At 39.0% G+C, this 13,276-nt stretch overlaps 1 protein-coding gene and 1 pseudogene across 2 annotated transcripts in view; both read left to right on the top strand.

Annotated features, from left to right (window-relative positions):
• MACROD2 (mono-ADP ribosylhydrolase 2) overlaps window positions 1-13,276 on the top strand; it is a gene marked incomplete at its 3' end in the record, with an annotated part of 1,984,281 nt that overhangs the window by 833,112 nt on the left and 1,137,893 nt on the right.
• On the top strand, window positions 3,703-4,752 carry LOC307198787 (heterogeneous nuclear ribonucleoprotein A1-like; annotated as a pseudogene). The gene has a single exon. The product of its transcript is annotated as a heterogeneous nuclear ribonucleoprotein A1-like (transcript).

The following is a 13,276-nucleotide window of genomic DNA, read 5'->3' on the forward strand; positions in this document are numbered from 1 at the left end:
GTATCCTTCTGACATTCCTTTGAGGCACATGTTTATTCAGTGTCCACCCTCTTACAAGAAGATATTTAATAAAAAAAGAAAATCGGTAGCTTGATTATATGCTTAGCCAAGAAATTTATTTTGCAGTTCTAAGGAAAATCTCCAGCAAACCCAATTACTCTCCCAGCAATGCACTTCAAAGGAGAGACGAATGCATTTCTTGTACAGAATTCTTGGATATGTTTGATCATTAGTCAGGGCAAGTAGTTTGACTTGAGGCTATTTACTCAGCAGGAATAAAAATTACAGCATTGCTTCAACCAAGAGGAGTGTCCCATCCCTTTCCCAAGCAGAATTTAATTTGATCTGTCAGAGAAGTAATAGAGGTTTGCTATAGAAATGAGTCACGATCAGTAAGATCTGGTTGACTTTTGGGCTATTAAATGCTCCTTCCCCTCAAATGGCCTTTTTCAGGAATCATAATAACAGAGACACTTGTCACCCAGTAACTGACTGAGGACCTGAGAATTTCACAGCAATCGTTATTACTGAAACAGTTTTTGTTTTTCTCAGTCTAAGCCTTGCTCTTACACTTGTTTTTTTTTTTTCTCTTAATACATGTAAGTGGTCTATGGCTGATATTTATTTCAACTAGGAAGTGCCGCAAAATATTTTTGATGTAGTCAAAATATAATGTAATATCGTTAGACTTCTAATTGCAAATATACAAAAGTTTTGTGGATAAAATCAACTTATGGAAAAAATGGCTTTAAATGTTAACTTTTTAAAAATACTAAGTACCTATTGTCTTAGTGTATATACTTTACACTTTCTGGGGAAAAAAAATTGCACATCACCTTTCAACATGTAATTTTTCAGCGTTTAAATTTTTAATTAAATTTAATTTCAGTTTATAAGGTGTTTATTACCATTTGGCACATTCTTCAGCTAAAATAATTAACAACGATAATTAAAACTTTCCATGCTTGATTTTCTTATCTCAGTTTTTTAGGAAAATAATGCTTTAAATTTATAGAAAATAAAGAAACTGGTATATAATCCCAGGTGCATTAGACAATATCTATTTATAATTTTTCACCATGCACAATGCTGAAAGCAAAATTATTTTTTAATTTTTAGACAAAAGAAATATACAAAGAAAGCACTGGTGAATCATTTGTTATTGGTTACTTTTAAAAAAAGAGTAAAACTACTTCTGTAACATTAATTTTAAAAACTTAATTGCCATGTTCTAATGGGAGTGTAATGAGTTTTCCTCACAGTGAACTCTAATGAGTTTATGAACATGCTGCCATATTTATGGTAGAGGCTATGCAAATTTGATTCATGTTTATTTATGCATGCGTTACATTTGGGAATATATTTAGGGACCATAAGGTTGCTGGAGAATTTGTTACAGGAAAGAAAACTTATGAATAGGACTTCTTATCCCAGGAGTGGAATTAGGTAAAATTAACAGAGAATTGAAGTTATCTTTGATCATGATTTTTTATTACATTTTTATTCACTTTGAGGAAGTGTTGCCTGCTTTTTTTGATGTTCAGCAGAGCAGTACAATGCAATATACAGAAGCATAATGTTGAATTTTCATAATAATGCTTGTGATGCAAATGAGGCACACTTCAAAAAGCAGGTTGATTAGCATTTCTTGGTAAGATGACAGTCCCCTCTTTTTTAAAATTTCTGTTCATTAGTTTTATCGGTAGATTACATATCCAGATTTAAAATTTGAAGTGCATACTTTTTGTTTATAATTATAATGTGAATTTAAATAGTTTTAGATTGTGCGTTTAAAACAATTCTTCTGCCACTGAATTACACTCTGAATTGATGAGCTGTTTGCCACCTCAGAGCCCTTTGCTTTGAAATTCAGTCCGGTTTAAAGTGAACTCCAACCATTTCAGGCCCGCATCTCACAAAAGGTGGCGGGATTAATGAGCTGCAGGGGCTCCGTGGGCTCTCTTAGGGGCATATATCACTAAATTCTATCCTCAGGAAACGTTATTCTTTTTTTTTTTTTTTTTTTTTGTGGTACGCGGGCCTCTCACTGTTGTGGCCTCTCCCGCTGCGGAGCACAGGCTCTGGACGCACAGGCTCAGCGGCCATGGCTCACAGGCCCAGCTGCCCCGTGGCATGTGGGATCTTCCCGGACCGGGGCACGAACCCGTGTCCTCTGTATTGGCAGGCGGACTCTCAACCACTGCGCCACCAGGGAAGCCCGGAAACGTTATTCTTATGCAGGAAGATGGGAGTTGAATGTGGAGAAACGGTATTTAAACAAATGATTTGACAATTGCTGATGAGGAGTGGTCTTATACCCCACTAGGCATATATGAGACAAGGGCTTTTGCCTTTTCTAACTGAAGCAAAATTAAAATTGATGTGTATTCTAATAAGGCTACTACTGATGTAAAAACAATGCTTCTTTAAGGTTTATTACCTAACTTTGTTTTCATTTTCACTTAATGGACTTTCTAGGGCTTGGACAAAGAACTTACACACGCTTCCACCCATATATTCTAGCCGATTTATAAAACCTTCTCCCTAGCTACTGTATAGGAATGACTAACATTTTTCTCCTCTTAGAACTTCTCAAGGCATCTTCATAGTCTATCTAATGGAGAGAGTAAAAATGCGAGAAAAAGTTGTCCATTTATCTTCAGAGTAGAATTTCTTGGTAAGCTGACAATCCCCTCTTTTGAAATTCATGCTTAGTAATTCTATGAGTAGATTACATAGCAAGAGTTTCAGACTGAGGCAATCAAACTCTACCTCTGGGGAGAATTATCTACCTAAAGTTGTCCCACTTAAGCTGGACAGCCTGGGCTAGGGATGGCAAATTCATGGTAATCCTGTAAATATTTCTTCTTCTCAGGCAGACATCACTCATCAATCACAGCCTTTTTCTTCATGGAACCGACACTCTTCACTAAGACACAGCCTCAGAATTCTTCTCAACACTATGATCCAGGCAGCCTCTACCTGTTGACCAGAGTTGACAGGTGAAATAAACATATTTGCCACTCTGGCCTGGTCAGCCCTCTTTGCCATAGTTAGGTGCTGTGACCACTTGGACAAACCTACAAAATCCTAGCCTATCTTCAGCTTCCAATTACACAGATGTTAAGGTGGGATGATATGGCCATCTTTGAGTTGATGAAATACGGTATTCCCTTTATTCGTCCTGATGCCCTTTTTACTTGGATTCAACCTTTTTCTACCTTTTCCTTCCTGGCTGATCATCCTTGTCATCTACATTTCATTCCTCCAACTTTATTCAGGTCTTACTCCTGACCTCACCATTGTTTTACCAATAGAGTGTGAAAATACTTTCTAATGGATAAACTGTCATCTTCGATTAAAGATGTGTTGATGTTGCAACTCTAACTTTGGCATGCCACAGGTGTTATGGAGCAAATTGTGCACCCACCAGGCATTATTTGATGTCCTTGCTCAAGCCCTCCCTTGACAGGTAGTAACACTCATATCTAAAAGCAAGGGAACTTTCTGCTCATGGACGCTGCCGAGTAAGCATCTTTGACTCCCCCCCCCCCCCCCCCCCCCCCCCGCCAACTGCCGTCATGTCTTAAGTCAGAGTCACCCAAAGAGCCCGAACAGCTGCGGAAGCTCTTCATAGGAGGTTTGAGCTTTGAAACAACCGGTGAGAGTCTGAGGAGCCATTTGGAGCAGTGGGGAACGCTCACAGATTGTGTGGTGATGAGGGATCCAAACACCAATCGCTCCAGAGGCTTTGGGGTTGTCACGTGTGCCACTGTGGAGGAGGTGGATGCAGCCATGAAGGCAAGGCCACACAAGGTGGGTGGAAGAGTTGGGGAACCAAAGAGGGCCTTCTCAAGAGAAGATTCTCAAAGACCTGGTGCCCACTTAACTGTGAAAAAGATTTTTGTTGGTGGCATTAAAGAAGACACTGAAGAACATCACCTAAGAGATTATTTTGAACAGTATGGGAAAATTGAAGTGATTGAAATCATGACTGATCGAGGCAGTGGCAAAAAGAGAGGCTTTGCTTTCGTAACCTTTGATGACCATGACTCTGTAGACAAGATGGTCATTCAGAAATACCACACTGTGAATGGCCACAACTGTGAAGTAAGGAAAGCCCTATCTAAGCAAGAGATGGATAGTGCCTCACCCAGCCAAGGAGGTCGAAGTGGTTCTGGAAACTTTGGTGGTGGTCGTGGAGGTGGTTTTGGTGGGAATGACAACTTTGGTCATGGAGGAAACTTCAGTGGTTGAGGTGGCTTTGGTGGCAGCTGCAGCGGTGGTGGATATGGTGGTAGTGGGGTTGGCTATAATGGATTTGGTAATGATGGTGGTTATGGAGGAGGCGGCCCTGGTTACTCTGGAGGAAGCAGAGGCTATGGAAGTGGTGGACAGGGTTATGGAAACCAGGGCAGTGGCTATGGCGGGAGTGACAGCTATAACAACTGAGGAGGCAAAGGCGGCTTTGGCGGTGGTAGTGGAAGCAATTTTGCAGGTGGTGGAAGCTACAATGATTTTGGCAGTTACAACAGTCAATCTTCAAATTTTGGACCCATGAAAGGAGGAAACTTTGGAGGCAGAAGTTCTGGCCCCTATGGTGGTGGAGGCCAATACTTTGCCACACCCCGAAACCAAGGTGGCTATGGTGGTTCCAGCAGCAGCAGTAGCTGTGGAAGTGGCAGAGGTTTTGATTACTGCCAGGAAACAAAGCTTAGCAGGAGAGGAGAGCCAGAGAAGTGACAGGGAAGCTACAGGTTACAACGGATTTGTGAGCTCAGCCAAGCACAGCGCTGGCAGGGCCGAGCTGCTACAAAGAAGACATGTTTTAGACAATACTCCTGTGTATGGGCAAAAAAAACTCGAGGACTGTATTAGTGACTAATTGTATAACAGGTTATTTTAGTTTCTGTTCTGTGGGAAGTGTAAAGCATTCCAACAAAGGGTTTTAATATAGATTTTTTTTTTTCGTTTGCACCCGTGCTGTTGATTGCTAAATGTAATAGTCTGATCACGACGCTGAATAAATGTGTCTTTTTAAAAATAAATAAATAAATAAATAAATAAATAAATAATAAAAGCAAGGGAAGATGACAGCAGCCAGAAGTCCTGTTGCCCATAAAAACAGGCTCCTGACCCCTCCGCTGGCATTTGTGTCTCATCACAGCAAATCTGGATGCAAGAAAATCAAAGAAAAGGAGTATTTTCTGAGTCCTGGAGAGATCTATTACTTCAAGACCCCAACCCAAGTTCTGCTAAAGATTATGTATGCTTCTGTGTTAGATTCTCAAAATTTAGGTTTTTTACAGATCACAGCGACTAAATGAAATATCACTAATATGGTAAAAAGCACATGGGAAAGAGAGCCATAGTTTAAAAATACAGAGAATTTCTAGACATCTAAGATATTACAATTCTGTTTGCAATTCGTTACCTGAGAAAACAAAAGAGCCCAAAGATGGGAAGGTGAACGTCTCATGCGTGCAGTACATGGATGATTTGAAGCTCTATGACAGTTCTAAAACCCAGCCTAATATAGTATGAAACATTCTGAAGAATGCTATTGAAGATATGCAAATAGAGTTTGGAATGGAAAAATGCAAATCATTTGGACTGGCACAGGGCCAATTTATTCACTCTCAGCGAATATCAGAACTTCACAGGTTTAACTCATGGGGAAATATACACATGTAGACTTCCTTCAGGTGAGGAAAGATTCAACATGCAGCCAGCATTAAATATTTGAGTTTTGTTTGCCACTGTTGTATCAGGTGTGTGTTAACTGGAGTGTTTAATTCACATCCTAATGTCATTTTAGGAGCTATTTAGATCTCTTCTTGATGGAGACATGAGGTAATCCAGGGCACCACAAGCTGCTGGGCAGGTTTTAGAATATCCTGGTTTAGATGCAGCTGGAACCTCTAAATAATTCCAAATACTGAAGAGATTACTCTACACAGCACTGTATGTTTCAGTTGGAATTAGGTCTATATACATATACATAAACTCATGATATTGGAAGATGAGGTCTCATGTTAATTTACAAAAAGCTTTCTGTCTAGGAAAAGAAGTGGTGGTGTCTTTGGGAGCAACACAAAGAACTAAGTTGTCATTGAGACAAAGAATTAAAAAGGACAGCTCATTTATTTATGATTTTTTTTAAGCCTATGCAGGTGACTTTTTTAGTTTTGGGACTTGGACATTTTGATTTCATTCTCCCTGGAGAGCCACCTAAACTGGAGGCTGGACACCAGGTTACAAATTTACCTTCCCCTTGAATTTGTAGCCCCTAGGGAGATGGAATTAGTTTAGTTGCTAATGAACTTTGGTCCCCAGCACAGAATAATTACAGTGGAATATAATGACAGTTAGAAGAGCATCGGGGATTTTACCAAATTCTATTTACTCTTCCCTCATCCCATTTACAGGTCAGCCTATTAAAGTTGTGGCTTCTTGGTAGATGGTTTCCATGGAGGGACACAATTTCATCTTTGGATAAACTATTCTAGGGTTAATTTGAGTCAACAAACATTGATTTGTGTTTCATATGTGAAATATGATGCTGTCATAGGAGTTCTAGGGGTCCTAAGATGAATGTGAAAATCTGCTTGGCCTTCACTAAGATGGCTTGAGGGTCATGTATGCAAAGATGTGCACAGTTAAAAGGTAAAATGTAGTAAATGTTATCATGGAGGCATAAAGTAGTCAGCTTTGGAGACAAAGAGATATGTAGGGATGAAAAAGACATCGATAGCCATTTTGATTTGGGAGCTCACTGTGACTGTAGGGAAAACAGCTTCATTAGAGTTGTGGTGAGGCAAAAATTGCAATGGGAGGGGGAAAAATGCAGGGGGCACAGGAAGGAGTAAAAGGTAAAAACAGAGACGTAAAAGTGCAACACTCTTTCAGGTAGTTTGGTAGAAGATGGGAAGGGAGACCTATAGCTTTGTCACCTTTGCGCATTTGCAAGCCCGTGTGGCATCCTCCTCTGGGAGAGCCTATGGCAACATTAGATACGGGAGCATGCCCTGGAGATGGCTCTGTAGCAGACCTCCCACTCCATAGTTGCCAGCCAGAGATCACATTTCAGTACTGTGTCACAGGACCCCTGCACCCCCATGTGTCCACCTGATCTGGGGTACAAGACTAGGGAAAGCAATGAGAAATACTTGTCCACCTGGAGGCAAAGTTTGTGAAGAGATTTTCTTTCACTGCTTAGTATTAATAATGCCCTTGGTTGGGAAGCCACCCCTGTCCTCACATAGGCCAAGTTTAATTCTATTCTGTTCTATTCAACAAACTTATCCCTAGGTATTCTGTGTGAGGCCCTGCTTTAGCTCAAGGTCTACAGCACGGATAAAAGAGGTTCCTGCCCTCAAGAAACTCAATCTCTCTGGGGAAGCAAGAAACAAAAGTAGCATTTCATTATAGTCTGATGAATATAGGTACAGTGGAGGAATGAATGACAGGTTGTGAGGGTCCAGATGACAGGCACTTAGTCCAACCTGGGGCATCTCAGACGCTTCTAGAGCCGAGTCTTGAAAGATGGGTAAGAATTATCCAGGAAGCTGAGAAAAAAAAAACCTAAAGAAATACTCAGGAGTATGAACCAAAGTGTGTGGTTAGTTAATCACATGAGGGTATGGCTAACGTGGGAGTGCTGCGAGCTGTGAGATATGCCTAGAGAGGGAGGTGGGGCCTGGCCCTGGAAGGACTAACATGTCACATCCAGATTCCTGGGTCTTATTGTATAGATAATGGTGGGGTATGGTTACTATAGTGATTTAAGCAGAAAGCGGCTTGAATGTTTTAGTCTTTTACAGAGATTATTCTGACTGAAGTAAGTGTGTGTGTGTGTGTGTGTGTGTGTGTGTGTGTGTGTGTGTGTGTGTGTAAGGATGAGCTGGGCAGAGACCAGTTTGGAATATAAAGTGACAGACCAAGTAAGAAATCATGGCCTGAATGAGGCCAGAGGGAGTGAGATTGGAGAGGACAGGTAAAACTGTTTTTTAGTGACCGAATGCTCTGGTAGAGAGTTGGGGGCTTTAGGTGCCTCTGGAATTCCGGCCATGTTGACTAGAAGTGCTTTTGTGGCTCAGTGAGAACCATCTGCTTGTCTGAATGATGATTCTCATAGACATTTTCAAAATAGGGTGGAGTTTGGAGGCAGAAGATGGAGCTATATAGAGTCAAAGCAAGGAGGGGGAAAAAAAAACATGAAGGAAAACAATAAAGAGAAATGGAGAGGGCATGCTATTATTTGCTGTCTCGACCGATGTCTTAGCTCACCTTCAGTTTTCCAGCAATACTTTTTCTCTATTTTTAAATTTTTCATTACTAAATACCTTAAAAAATGACCATAGGACATTGATGGAGTTACCATGGTTTGCGAGTGTCTGAGAAGCAAGTTCTAGAAACACTATGTTGGTGGCCAAGTACGTGTTTATATGATTTTATCAGACATCCATAAGGAGCAATGTAATGTAAGCCAATAATTTTTGGGGGGTTGCTGAAGTGGAAGAAATGACAAGGGTTAAATAAGCAATGAGAAAAATGTAAAAGGAACCAGTAAGCACCACTATCGTTAAATGGACCCCACATGCTTATCCCTCAGAGTGTAATTCAGTTGGTTCTGGGTGTGTTGTGTCTGTTGCACCAGGTGGCCAGTTTGCTCATTTGGTTGGAATCCTGGAGTAATGAGGTCAGAATTAGGGGCTTAATATTCCTGCAGGCCATTGATTTTAACCTAGTCCGTGACCCCAGAAGGACACTTTAAACCTCATCATCCTCCTAACTTTTGTCTTTGGGTGCAGGGGGGCACCAAGCAGAACGTATAGATGGCTTTCCAGCACGTCTGTCTTCACCAGCAGAAAGCTGTGCTCAGGTAGGTAGAATTACTCTTTACATGAAAAGAGCAGGCTATTCCATAATTAGAAAAATTAGAAACTGCTGTGAGAAAGGCAATAACTAACTGGTTGCTGTTGAATACCCATTCTTGAATTTGGTTTGCAAGAAATGGGGATCTGGGAGCCTGTGATGAGAGTTTTTATATCATTGTATTGGTGTACTTAACTGATGACACACAGAACACTGGTAGTCGATAGGCCTAGACTTAACACATGAAACGTCTTACTCAGTGTGACTGGATTGACTGCCTACTTTTATTTTAGGACATTTTGTGTTTAATGATTTGTGCCACATCTTGGGGTGATCCTCTCACTTGATGCAGTGGAGATGAAATAGATTATATTTTACACTACCAGTGTTATGTTTAAAAAACCTGTTTGTTACTCAAGTATAAACATCTGTATCTAATTCAGGGATGAATTCAGGTTTTGTGGGGACTGAAACTTACATGACATTTGGGGTGAGCCCTTTTTGAGAGAAAGAAAACTTATAAAATCTGTTATGAAGTGATTATTAAAACTCATTCTTTCCTTTAATTTGATGAAATTAAAAAAAATATTAATAGCTGAGAAAAGATTGCCTGGTTTCATAAGTCTTTATCTAGGTTCTTTTTATTTTTATTTATTTTTAATTTTATAATTTAATTTTATTTATTTATTTAAACAGCAGGTTCTTATTAGTCATCCATTTTATACACATCAGTGTATACATCTCAATCCCAATCTCCCAATTCATCACAGCCCCCGTTGCTTTCCCCCGTTGGTGTCCATATGTTTGTTCTCTACATTTGTGTCTCAATTACTGCCCTGCAAACCAGTTCATCTGTACCATTTTTCTAGGTTCCATATATGTGCGTTAATATACGATATTTGTTTTTCTCTTTCTGACTTACTTCACTCTGTATGACAGTCTCTGGATCCATCCACATCTCTACAAATGACCCAATTTTGTTCCTTTTTATGGCTGAGTAATATTCCATTGTATATATGTACCACATCTTCTTTATCCATTCGTCTGTCGATGGGCATTTAGGTTGCTTCTGTGACCTGGCTATTGTAAATAGTGCTGCAATGAACATTGGGGTGTGTGTGTCTTTTTGAATTATGGTGTTCTCTGGGTATACGCCCAGTAGTGGGATTGCTGGGTCATATGGAAATTCTATTTTTAGTTTTTTTAAGAACCTCCATACTGCCCTCCATAGTGGCTGTATCAATTTACATTCCCACCAACAGTGGAAGAGGGCTCCGTTTTCTCCACATCCTCTCCAGCATTTGTTGTTTGTAGATTTTCTGATGGTGCCCATTCTAACTGGTGTGAGGTGATACCTCATTGTAGTTTTGATTTGCATTTCTCTAATAATTAGTGATGTTGAGCAGCTTTTCATGTGCTTCTTGGCCATCTGTATGTCTTCTTTGGAGAAATGTCTATTTAGGTCTTCTGCCCATTTTTGGATTGGGTTGTTTGTTTATTATTAATAACAATAAATATTGAGCTGTTTATATATTTTGGAGATTAATCCTTTGTCCATTGATTCATTTGCAAATATTTTCTCCCATTCTGAGGGTTGTCTTTTTGTCTTGTTTTTAGTTTCCTTTGCTGTGCAAAAGCTTTGAAGTTTCATTAGGTCCCATTTGTTTATTTTTGGTTTTATTTCCATTACTCTAGGAGGTGGATCAAAAAAGACCTTGCTGTGATTTATGTCAAAGAGTGTTCTGACTATGTTTTCCTCTAAGAGTTTTATAGTGTCCGGTCTTACATTTAGGTCTCAAATCCATTTTGAGTTTATTTTTGTGTATGGTGTTAGGGAGTGTTCTAACTTCATTCTTTTACATGTAGCTGTCCAGTTTTCCCAGCACCACTTATTGAAGAGACTGTCTTTTCTCCATTGTATATCCTTACCTCCTTTGTCATAGATGAGTTTACCATAGGTGAGTGGGTTTATCTCTGGGATTTCTATCCTGTTCCATTGATCTATGTTTCTGTTTTTGTGCCAGTACCATATTGTCTTGATTACTGTAGCTTTTTAGTATAGTCTGAAGTCAGGGAGTCTGATTCTTCCAGTTCCGTTTTTTGCACTCAAGACTGCTTTGGCTATTCAGGGTCTTTGGTGTCTCCCTACAGATTTTAACATTTTTTGTTCTAGTTCTGTGAAAAATGCCATTGGTAATTTGATAGTGATTGCATTGAATCTGTAGATTGCTTTGGGTAGTGTAGTCATTTTCATAATATTGATTCTTCCAATCCAAGAATGTGGTATATCTCTCCATCTGTTGGTATCATCTTTAATTTCTTTCATCATTGTTTTATTGTTTTCTGCATACGTGTCTTTTGTCTCCCCAGGTAGGTTTATTCCTAGGTATTTTATTCTTTTTGTTGCAGTGGTAAATGGGAGTGTTTCCTTCATTTCACTTTCAGATTTTTCATCATTAGTGTATAGGAATGAAAGAGATTTCTGTGCATTAATTTTGTATGCTGCAACTTTACCAAATTCATTGATTAGCTCTAGTAGTTTTCTGGTGGCATCTTTAGGATTCTCTATGTATAGTATCATATCATCTGCAAACAGTGACAGTTTTACGTCTTCTTTTCCAATTTGTATTCCTTCTATTTCTTTTTCTTCTCTGATTGCCATAGCTAGGAGTTCCAAAACTAGGTTGAATAATAGTGGTGAGAGTGGACATCCTTGTCTCATTCCTGATCTTAGAGGAAATGCTTTCAGTTTTTCACCATTGAGAATGATGTTTGCTGTAGGTTTGTCATATATGACCTTTATTATGTTCAGGTAGGTTCCTTCTATGCCCAGTTTCTGGAGAGTTTTTATCATAAATGGGTGTTGAATTTTGTCAAAAGCTTTTTCTGCATCTATTGAGATGATCATATGGTTTTTGTTCTTCAGTTTGTTATTATGGTGTATCACATTGATTTATTTCCATATATTGAAGAATGCTTGCATCCCTGGGATAAACCCCACCTGATGGTGGTGTATGATCCTTTTAATGTGTTGCTGGATTCTGTTTGCTAGTATTTTGCTGAGGATCTCTGCATCTATGTTCATCAGTGATATTGGTCTGTAATTTTCTTTTTTTGTAGTATCTTTGTCTCGTTTTGGTTTCAGGGTGATGGTGGCCTCATAGAATGAGTTTGCGAGCGTTCTTTCCTTTGCAATGTTTTGGAAGAGTTTGAGAAAGATGGCTGTTAGTGCTTCTCTAATTGTTTGATAGAATTCACCTGTGAAGCCATCTGGTCCTGGACTTGCATTTGTTGGAAGATTTTTTATCACAGTCTCAATTTCATTACTTGTGATTGGTCTGTTTGTATTCTCTATTTCTTCCTGGTTCAGTGTTGGAAGGTTATACCTTTCTAAGAATTTGTCCATTTCTTCCAGGTTGTCCATTTCATTGGCATAGAGTTGCTTATAGTAGTCTCTTAGGATGCTTTTTATTTCTTCAGTGTCTGTTGTAACTTCTCCTTTTTCATTTCTAATTTTATTGATTTGAATCCTCTCCCTCTTTTACTTGATAAGTCTGGCTAATGGTTTATCAATTTTGTTTATCTTCTCAAAGAACCAGCTTTTAGTTTTATTGAACTTTGCTATTGTTTTCTTTGTTTCTATTTCATTGATTTCTGCTCTGCTCTTTGTTGATCTTTGCTATTGTTTTCTTTGTTTCTATTTCATTGATTTCTGCTCTGCTCTTTGTGTTTTTTACGTTTTTTTCCCTGTAACTGATTTTTAATCTCATAGCGTTGTGGTCAGAAAAGATGCTTGATATGATTTCAGTTTTCTTAAATTTACTGAGGCTTGATTTGTGATCCAAGATGTGATCTATCCTGGAGAATGTTCTGTGCACACTTGAGAAGAAAGTGTAATCTGCTGTTTTTGGATGCAGTGTCCTATAAATATCAATTAAATCTATCTGGTCTATTGTGTCATTTGAAGCTTGTGTTTTCTTATTTTTATTTTTGGATGATCTGTCCATTGGTGTAAGTGAGGTGTTAAAGTCCCCCACTATTATTGTGTTACTGTCAATTTCCTCTTTTATAGCTGTTAACAGTTGCCTTATGTATTGATGTGCTCCTATGTTGTGTGCATATATATTTACAATTATGTCTTCTTCTTGGATTGATCCCTTGATCATTATGTAGTGTCCTTCCTTGTCTCTTGTAACATTCTTTATTTTAAAGTCTATTTTATCTGATATGAGTATTGCTACTCCAGCTTTCTTTTGATTTCCATTTGCATGGAATATCTTTTTCCATCCCCTCACTTTCAGTCTGTATGTGTCCCTAGATCTGAAGTGGGTCTCTTGTAGACAACATATATATGGGTCTTGTTTTTGTATACATTCAGCAAGCCTGTGTCTTTTGGTTG

This window comes from Stenella coeruleoalba, assembly GCF_951394435.1.
Source record: "Stenella coeruleoalba genome assembly, chromosome: 15".
Taxonomy (NCBI): Eukaryota; Metazoa; Chordata; class Mammalia; order Artiodactyla; family Delphinidae; genus Stenella; species Stenella coeruleoalba.